Below are 9,896 nucleotides of genomic sequence, written 5' to 3'. Positions count from 1 at the left end.
TCATTTGAGAATGAGGATTCATTAAAGGATCTCAAATCAAGCATATGAAATGGGAGATACAAAAAATGATTAGAAGCCTTCACTGGGTTTTGTTGTTTTGGTCTTTTTTCTCCTTCCAGTTGGCTGCTTAAAACAGGTGATTTTGGATTTCTTTGTGAGAGCTGATACATGTGCTTTGCAGGGTCTGGATGATTTCAGAGTGTGTTTTATTTTCCACAAAAAGCTTTTAGCTGTCATTGCAGAAAGTGTTGCATAAGTCAATGATAAATCAAACTAATTTATTTTAAAAACTAAGCATTGGGAGGTTTTATAGTTTAAAAGAAATCACAAAAAGCACAAGGGCTGATTTTTTATCACCTCTCCTTTGAGACCCAGCTTATTTCATCCCTGACAAGAAGCATGTAGTACAAAACAAGATGACCTGTTTTCATCCCTGCTATAATTCCACTGGAGTAAAAAGCCTTATGCCAGGAATGAATTTGTCCCCATGTAAAAAAGGTCTTCACTCCTCCCAAGAGGAGACTGAAACTGGGTTCTGTCTGTTTTCATCAAGTCTCTTTATCTCACATCAAGGGGAGCTGATTGAACACAAGGAATTCCTAATATGAGTCACTTGTCATTCAAGCTCTTCTGGTTGAGGATTCAGCCTTTCCAGCTTTGTTTGGCACAGCCAAAACCACCTCGCTGAGCCAGCCCGGCCACCGAGTGCAGAGCTGGCAGCTGACCCCCACGGGCTCCGTGTCCGTGGGTGACAAACACTTCCAAAGGGGTTTGAGATGTGAAGAGAAATAAATCTTCATTATTGTGAGGTGTATTGGGATGGACTCAGGGAGCACTCCAAGGTAGCCTGCAGCAGCATACCAGGAGTGGAACAATGATGATAGCATGGCTTTTAGATTTGAGTGGGCATTTAGATGGAGGGGTTTGATTGGTTTGTACTCCAGAACAGCACTGACTGTATAGATCTCTCAGCAAATAAATTACTGTTATTTTCTAGGCATCAAAGTGGGGGTACTAAAATGCTTCCTCACTAGCTTTTATATACATATATATATCATATCTATAAAACAATTTTATAGCTATTTTACAGGGAGTTTTCTTCTCTAAATAAGTGCAGTTCTTGTAGCTGTCTCTGAATCTCATCACAAAAATTCTTTGAATGTAACTTATAGGTAGACTTTCAGTTTAATTTCTAGCCATTAGAAGGGGAAATGTTCAGTAGAGGCAGAGAATGCCTTTTTTTAAAATGATCATACAAGAGAAGCAAGAGAAGGAAATATGTAACATGATTGCAGTCATTTTCCTTGTCACTTTTCCATTGTTTTCATTTCTTGGTGTAGTGAGAACCCTTCCAGAACCCTCTGAAAAAAGCTGCCACTGCTCTTGGCCAGAGTCAGACACTGTCAGTGTCTGAAAGGGACATTGCTTAAAGGTACTGGGTAAGAAGAGCTACCAAAATGTTCAGTACTGTAATTTATTTCAGGTTGAGTTCAAGAATTTAGAGGGGAAATGAGTTATCTAAATCAAGCTGGGGTGATAAATCCTGTAAGTTTGTAATAGCTCTGAATACTTTTTGTGCCCGGAGGTTATTCCAGTGAGGGACACATAGCAGGGCTGATGGGATTTTTCTGCTCTGTGACCGTCTGAGGCCTGACTATCAACAGGTATTCAACCCCTGATATAGGAATAGATATTTATGGGGATTTTTCTGTACAATCACAGCTTTACAGATTTGAAAATAACCAAGCCCGAGTACTTGTACAAAATTATTTTACAAGATTCTGTCTGTAGCTTATGACAAAGAAGTACAGATGTTAAAGATAGGATGAATTCAATTCTTTTGGATCTGGAGACCAAAAGTTTAGTTTCATCAGCTGAAGTTTTCTCCTTTGTGGGGATTTTTATTCAGTGTGCAGTAAATGCTCCAAGCTCCAAGCCTTGGTGAAGAATGTGTTCTGACTAATTTCAGTTTTATGGGTGTTAGTTAAGAGTACCATGTGTCTCGATGTCAGAAGCTGCCTCTTTGTACTTTGTGGCCTCATGGTTCACAGCTTGTCAGAGCAGGGGTGGCTTTGTCTATCTGAGCTATGTCTAATGTTTATTGGAGATTTTACACCTGGACCATGAAAGCTCCCTAACAAATGGGAGCTGATTCCGAGCACAACATCCTCAGAATTTCTGTTTGATTCTTGGGCTCCTGTGTAAGCAGCAGAAGGGCACATGCCAAAGCTGACAATGAATTCAAAAAACTATCTAGAACTAACCCCAAATCCCATACATGTAATGGGAAGGGATTTTCCCAGCATTTTCTTTCTGCTCACTGCCATGGTTTACATCCTGTTATGGATGGGAATGTGCTTTCCCTTTCCTTTAAGTATGCAAAGTCTTGGTAGCAATTTTCCACTTTTTGGTAGCTTCGTACTAAACCCAAGAGCTTTCCTGAACAGACTGGGAAAACAGTTTGGGAAATGTGATTTTCAGTTGAAACCTAAACTGAGAGTGAAGCAGAATCCTTGCAGTGTATTTCTTACAGTTGTGTGCAAAGGGGCTCCCTTGGATCACTGCCAGTGTTTTGGGGGCATCTCTCTTTGGCTGGGAATTCAAACAGTGAAAGTCCACAGAAAACAGAAGATTATTAGAGGGAAGAAGGAGAGAAAATGCCTGAACATTCACAGCACTGTGGGGAGCACTGCCCAGGAATCTCTGCCCGCTGGGGGAGCAGAAGCAGACAGAGGCAGGACTCTGCTGAGAGCTGCTGTGTCTGCGAGGGGAAGCTGAACCGAGGCAGGTTCAGCTCCTCTGCCCCTGGGCTGATCGTCTGTGCCCCCTTCTGCTGCTTGCCCTGCAGTCGGTGCCCCGTTGTGAGCAGGAGGCAGCCCAGGAAGGTTCACTCAGTGTGAGCTCAGCCCCTCGGGCTGGGACCTGACACTGCCACAGCCACCAGAGTCACCCCACAGCAAAGGCTCAAGCGGAGCATTCTGGTGTGGAACCCCAGCTCTGAACCCAGCACCTCCATGGAGTGCTCTGTGCGTGCAGTGGGGGAAGGGGATGATCAAAGGAGATGATGATCAAGGACCTTATTTCTCTGCCTTATCTAGTTCTTGTTGCTCCATAAATAATGCAAATGTAAGTGCAGTCACAGGGATCCCAGTCTTCCCTCAGCTATGAATATATTCTAATAGATTTAGTAAATTATAACAAAGATACAAAAATGACAGAAGTCTTTATTTATTACAGCAGAGTTTCCACAACAGTTAAAGAGCTCCAGTAAACCTAAATTCTTCCTTGAAAGGTTTATTGTGTGAACACTAAGCTTTGTACCATTCTGGGACCTGAATTAAAACCATCAGTGCATCAGGGCAGTGGCATTTCTGGATAGGAATGGGGAGGTGGGCAGCTTGAAAAGAAAGAACAAAGTCCTGGTTCCAGTGGCTTTAATTTGTTAAAGATCTTGTTAGAGCCATAAAACTTTACCAGGTACTGTACTTGCTTCGTTTAAGGAGGGAGGTCTGGTCTGGCCATTCATACCATGAGGTTGTTTCAATTCCCAGCCTTGAGGTTTATTGGCTGTTGTGTATTGAGCTAGTCCTGGACCATGAGTTTATTGAATATTTTGCGAGTTTGAGGTTGCCTTTCCTTTCTGCCTTAGATTTTTAGTAACTACTGGAATCTGAAACAGCTCAATTGGATCCGTAGCAGCATTTTGTATATTCTTTTGGAAGGGAGAAAAGGTTTTGTTTTCTTTTTCTACCATGTAATAATTCAAAAGAACAAAGCAGTCAGGAAGCACAGCATTTTTTTTCCTTCTTCTAAGCACCATCTCCTTCTAATAACATGCTTAATATCTCTAGCATTCATCAAAGGATTATTTAAAAGAAACAGAGCCTGTAGGTGTGATACTAATTACATATGTGAAGATGGATGTTACGCCAGGGCTAAGTGTCTGGATTACTGGTGATGAATGGGAGAGGGTAAGGCAAAGCCAAGGCCACACCAGGAAAACTTCTCTTCTGCATCCCAGCTTGCTCTTTGGCAATTGCACTCCCAGAGGTCACAAACAGACGTTTGTCACTCTCTGAAGTGGACATTTAGAGGCTCTGAACTGTGTTCAAGGAAAGGAAGAGACCCTCATTTCAGCAGGCTTCGGACAAAGCCCAAAGACACAATCCAGTACAGAAACAGGTAGAACACTGAGTCAAATTTCATTAAAATGCAACATTTGCACAAGCACATGCAGAGAAACAGCCTGACAGGGCTAGCGCCTCAGCAATTGACTTTTTTTGGATAAATTTCACTGTTAAAGGTCTCAAAAAGAGCAAATTCTCCCGAGGGCAAGGCCCACAGCTGTCAGTGGTGTGACCTAGTCCTGCCTGGTGAAGTGGGGCTGTGCTCAGGCTCCTCACAGCTCCAGGGATGGGGAGACCTTATCTTTGCAGTGAGTGTGAAAATATAGCAAGTGCACTTAGGAATTATCCTCTGGTTTCATGAGTGCAAGAGCTTGTAAGGTGCAGTTCATTCTGAGGAAAAAATCCAACAAACTTTTTGAGTTTTCCAGGAACTCTTACAAGTTTTGAAATCAGTTCACAGGCAATTAGAGCAAATAGAAAGATAAATCTCAGAAAACTGATGAAAAATTAAAAAGCAGCTCTAGAGAAGTTCATATGTGGCCTTTAGAATGCTTTCCTAAATTCATGCCTTCTGCAACTAGTCTGGCTTCAGAGAATTTACAGAAAAAGTAACTTTGAGCCATTGTTTAGCACATCTTGCAGTGGCATCTGAAGTTGCCACTCTGGTTCCCTTATCACCTGTGTGTAAGGAATCTGACAGTCTGTGTTTAAAGTATTATTAATAAGACTTCTAAATTACACTTGTGCTTGAATGAGCTAAATGCTTCCACATGACAAATTGATACGAATGGTTTTAATAAACAGAAAATGAGAAGTAGGCTCCTCTGTCCCTGGGGGCTCAGCTGGCTCCATTCATTCTTCTTATTAAATCTTGTCTGTAGGGCCCTGTTGTTGGCAGTGATTGATTACCTGACTCACCCATAAACTCGGGGCTCCCCTGTGCTGCCACTTCACAGGGCAGGGGCATCCCAGGCTCAAAGTATCTCCAGTAATAAAATAAATTAACAGATACTCCATGGACCAAAACTTTCCCTGGCTACACAAAACTATTTCTCACGGGAGACTGGACAGAAGCAGATGAGTCAGAATTCTGACAGCTTAGACCATCTTTTGTCAGGATAAAACGCTTCCAGCTCATTTATTTGGCAAGAGATTAGAAGCTAAACAAAATTAAGTCCACACTTCTTTTGTTTTCCTCTTAAAGAACCCTAAACAACCCAAACATTGTAATGTAATAGTAATAAAATCAAACTGAACTATAGGAACAAGAGCAAGTATTCTTCTTTCCCCTGTTACAGATATCCCCCACTACTTAATAGCAGGCTTTTGTTTGGAATGAATATTATAAAGTTTATGACCTATGTCAGCAAACATTCATCATAAGAGTGAAGAAGGGATGTGTCTGTCCTCTGCTTTACCTTTGAGCATTTTATAAACATTTGTTCTAGAACTGAAAGAAAGACTCTGCAGGAGTACCTGGGGCAAGTAGAAATAGGGAGGTGATGGTAGCTGTATTATTTCACTGCCTTGACATGGTAAAGTAGAACTGAAATCAAGTAACCAATCTGATGCTAAATCTGTATTTACTCTGATAAAATAAACTATCATCTAATTGAATTTCAAGTTGAATTTTTAATAAACCAAAAAACCAAGGACAGTTAAAACATTAAAAGCAAATTCTAGGGTCCATAACGGAAGAAAATTAGGATTGTTGGAACAACTTCCCATTTATATCATGAACTTTGAATGGCTGCTTTTTCATATATTCTTTTTTACAGCCAGAATTTAAGAGGGACCCTTTTTCTGATGGTGAAATTCTCCACTTTGCATCACTTTGGCATTACTTAAAAAGCTTTAGGGATGCTCAGGCCACACTTGGGCCCTTACAGAGAGACGATTTGAATTTACAGTAGAGGAGTTATGCCTGAACTCCAGTAGGCAATTGTAGATAATGAATTGCATGGCTTGGGTTCTGCTGTCACATCAGGGTGGATGCACATCTGTGCCACTGCAGCAGAGGATCAACTGTCCCACCCAGCTGAACCAGCACTGATTACACAGGAGGAACATACACCATAATGGCCTCAGATACAGATCTAAATATTGATCAGATTGGTGACCAATGGTGACTGTGGAAACTCTTCTGAGTCCTTAGATCTTACCCACAGACTGGGGTAGAGACTCCGCTTTGCCTGCGTGTTTTCAGAGATAACCATCCAACCTAGCCCGAGCATCACAGGCACAGGTTGTTGTTTCTGAGAGAACTCCGTGGCCTGGGAGGGGAGCTGCGTGCCCTGCTTTTCTGGATCTGTCACTCACCCTTGGGCTGTGGGGCTCTGTAGGCTCCAAAGCTGCGTTTGAACAGGATCTCTCCAGCTACAGAGTGCTGACTCCGTGTAAGTCAGCAGCAGTTCTGATGGGGACTTCCATGGCAGCAGATTTGGCCTTTTTTGTCTGAAAGGCCTCCCTGTTCCTCAGAGGCTCATGGGGCTTCAGTGCTTGGTTCACACTTCTCTTGGGTCTGCTTCTTTATTGTGCTTGGACAAAGAAAGCATCAAATGCTATGAAATCAGAGATTTAGTAGTTTACACTTGTAACATTCTTACTATATATGGGTACACTTAATGAGGCAAGAGGCAAAAAGCAAGAGTATCAGGCAGACGGAAAATAAGTAGCTGGAAATTATAATCACTGAGAGGGAGTGCTCTGATATTTGGGTGGTAGTTTGCCAACCAGTGCAGTGGAGAGTTACAGTGGAAAAGATGACAACACCAAGATGGTTGTGACAGTGTCTGATTGTTATTTGTGTGTAATTGAAGGAGTAACCTAATCTTCTGTGCTAACAAACATCAAAGAAACAAGGAATCAGTATTGCCAAAGAGGGCAGTTTTATAATTTCCAGACTGTCCTTCCTACAGTACAATTTCTGTACAAACAGCCATTAATTCTGTGTATAAAGTACAGGTTCAATACAGCTCATTTGCCTTCTCTTCAGAACTTTTTCCCACTAACCTTCTGCATGTCCATTAGTTTCATGTTCTTGATCTGTGTATCACCAGTAGTTGAAGGATGTCGTGGGACAGGATTTGTTACACCCTAGTAAGAGATGTAGTTCAGTAAATACTTGGTGAGATAAATGAAACTGCTCTTTCAGAGCTATGTCTGTGCAAAGTAGTGACCAACTATTTTCAAAACATTGTCCTGCCCTTTTAAAATTATATTTACCAGTTATAACTGCAAACCACTTTAATAAGCACCACATAATCAATCCCAGACTAGCAAGAACTTCAAGTATCTACAAGTAGTTCACCCTTACCAAAAGACCCTGTAGGCATTTCAGTGCCTGACACATGTGCACATAGGTATTTATTTATAAAACACACATGGCTGTACATATGTTATAGGCATCTACATTACAGTGTTTAGGTAAACAGTTAATTCAGTTAGCCTTTCTGCTGTTGATGTATAAACAAATCTGCATCCAAGAACAGGCTTGCCATGGACAAAGGCTGAGCAGTTCACTTGCGGAGTTAAAAAAGAACTGGAGAGGACTGGCCTCGGGTTTGGAGGGCTGAGCAGTTCACTTGCAGGGTAAAAAAGAACCGGAGAGGAGAGCCCTTGGGTTTGAAGGGGTGTACAGGGTGTGCACACAGACAGGGGAACGCTGAATGTTCCAAACACGAGCAAACAGAGCACACCTGAGCAGGTGTCCTGCTCCCTGCTCTGCATCCACACTCGCACCCTTTGGGGCCAGCCTGCCCCGTTTGGTGCTGAGGCTGTGCAAATTGCCTTCGGGTGATGGTTTGGTGACTGCAGGACCCCGGAGGAGCTGGGGGAGCGAACCCAGCCCGGCACAGCTGGCACGGCTGGCACGGCCCGGCACAGCTGGCACGGCTGGCACGGCCCGGCATGGCCCAGCACAGCTGGCACGGCTGGCACTGCCCGGCACAGCTGGCACGGCCCGGCACAGCCCGGCACAGCTGGCACGGCCCGGCACAGCTGGCACGGCTGGCACGGCCCGGCACAGCTGGCACGGCCCGGCAGAGCAGAGCAAGGCCGGGCTCAGCGAGCACTGGGGAGACAGAGACTCCTCAAGGCGCAGCCGGCAGGTCCACAGCGAGCCTCCCCTGCTGTCAGGACGGGCGCACCCAGCTGAACAAAGCTGCGGCAGCGCTGGCAGCCGCCCCGGGCCATGGCAGAGAAGACTGAAAGGTGCTGCTGCCGTGACTCACACACCTGAGGCTGGGACCAGGTGCTCTGCAATTACTGCATTTACCTGCAGCTGGAGAGAGTTCAGAGCCGAGGGTAGCTATGCTCAGTTCAGTCGGTTTCAAATCTGTACCGGGGATTATATTCGGTTATTTATATGGCTGGGGGTTTTTTTTGTTTGGTTTTTTGGCTTCTTTTTCTGTCTGGTTCTGCTGAGAGGATAAAAAAAAGGGCGTGCTCTCTGTATGTTGAGGTCTAATAATATTTAATGCAGAGTATACAGCAATTCTCCTTCTAAACTTAGAGGGAGGAACCACAAAATGACATTTAAAGTTAGGATGACATTTATTTGGAATATCCTCTGACTTGGGGTAGGTGGAGGGAGAGAGATGGCTTTGAAAAGCAGAATGCTTTCAGGGATAACCCTTTTTCAGTTTTACAGAACATGGCAGGGCTTAAAAAATGTGCCTGCCTTAGCACATGGACAGACTACATGATCTCTTTTGAAATCTGCACAGGATCTTTTTACCCGCTGGGTTTAATTTCAGAATCCAGTACAGTCATTAAAGAAAATAAAATTATGTTTGTTCTTTCATCTGGAGCACAGAGCAGTATCAATTTTTCATTCCCTCCTCCTTTGCATTCCCACTTTCAAAAAAAAAAAAAAGAAGTATAGATGGAGGAATTCACCCTATAGCTCCCCTAAAATTTCTGGTCTCCAACAGCTGCTTTGAATTGATTCTGTATACATGGTTGCCTAATGTGTGCAGCATGTACCCGTGTTCCTGTGCTCTTGAACAGGAGATTGCCAAACTCAAATATATGTGTACTGAAGTGGCAGTGAATCTAGAAAGCTCTGGCAGTATCTTCCCAGATTTTTGTCTGAGTTTTCTGATCAGTCTCTCACGGAGTAATGGGGTATTCCAACAGTGCTGTGTCCGAACACTTCCCGTTCACCTTCATCAAGCAGAATATTCTTCATTTAAAGACAGGGAAAACACAAAGTTAGACAAGGGGCCGGAGGACACAGGGACATTTCCAGCACTAATATCATTACCTGGCTGTTGTCTGTGCATTCCCCATCTGATACAAGTATTTCAGACTGAGCAGGTCTTTTTTCCCACTGTGTTTTAATCACTTCCATATAATAAAAATTCAAATGGGAAAAAAGACCTCTGAAGATCTAAGAGTGATCTATATGTAACACTTCCTCCCCATATTTCATACTGCTGTAACTCCACTGTTCAGGAAAGTTTGCTGTGCCTTACTCTGTCCCATGCTGGCAGTTTGTGGGTTGGAGCCAGATGGATTCTCTGTCAAATGCTTTAACAATTCCATCTAACTCCTGCTCTGGCGTGGGAAGCACAGCCTGGTCATGTTCTGTGTGATGGGGATAAAAGAGGAGGTTGGATTTGGTGACATTGGGGTAGGTTGTGGTTTAGGCTGTGGGTGAATGTGGGGCTCAAACAGCCACTCTGGCCCCAAACCCAGCCTGAGCCCTCTCCCTTGTCCTGCAGCCTGGCACTGAGATTGGCTGTTCTGCCACCAGCTACTTTTGGT

The sequence above is a fragment of the Prinia subflava genome, chromosome 19 (assembly GCF_021018805.1).
Source record: "Prinia subflava isolate CZ2003 ecotype Zambia chromosome 19, Cam_Psub_1.2, whole genome shotgun sequence".
NCBI lineage: Eukaryota > Metazoa > Chordata > Aves > Passeriformes > Cisticolidae > Prinia > Prinia subflava.
This window is presented reverse-complemented; position numbering follows the sequence as displayed.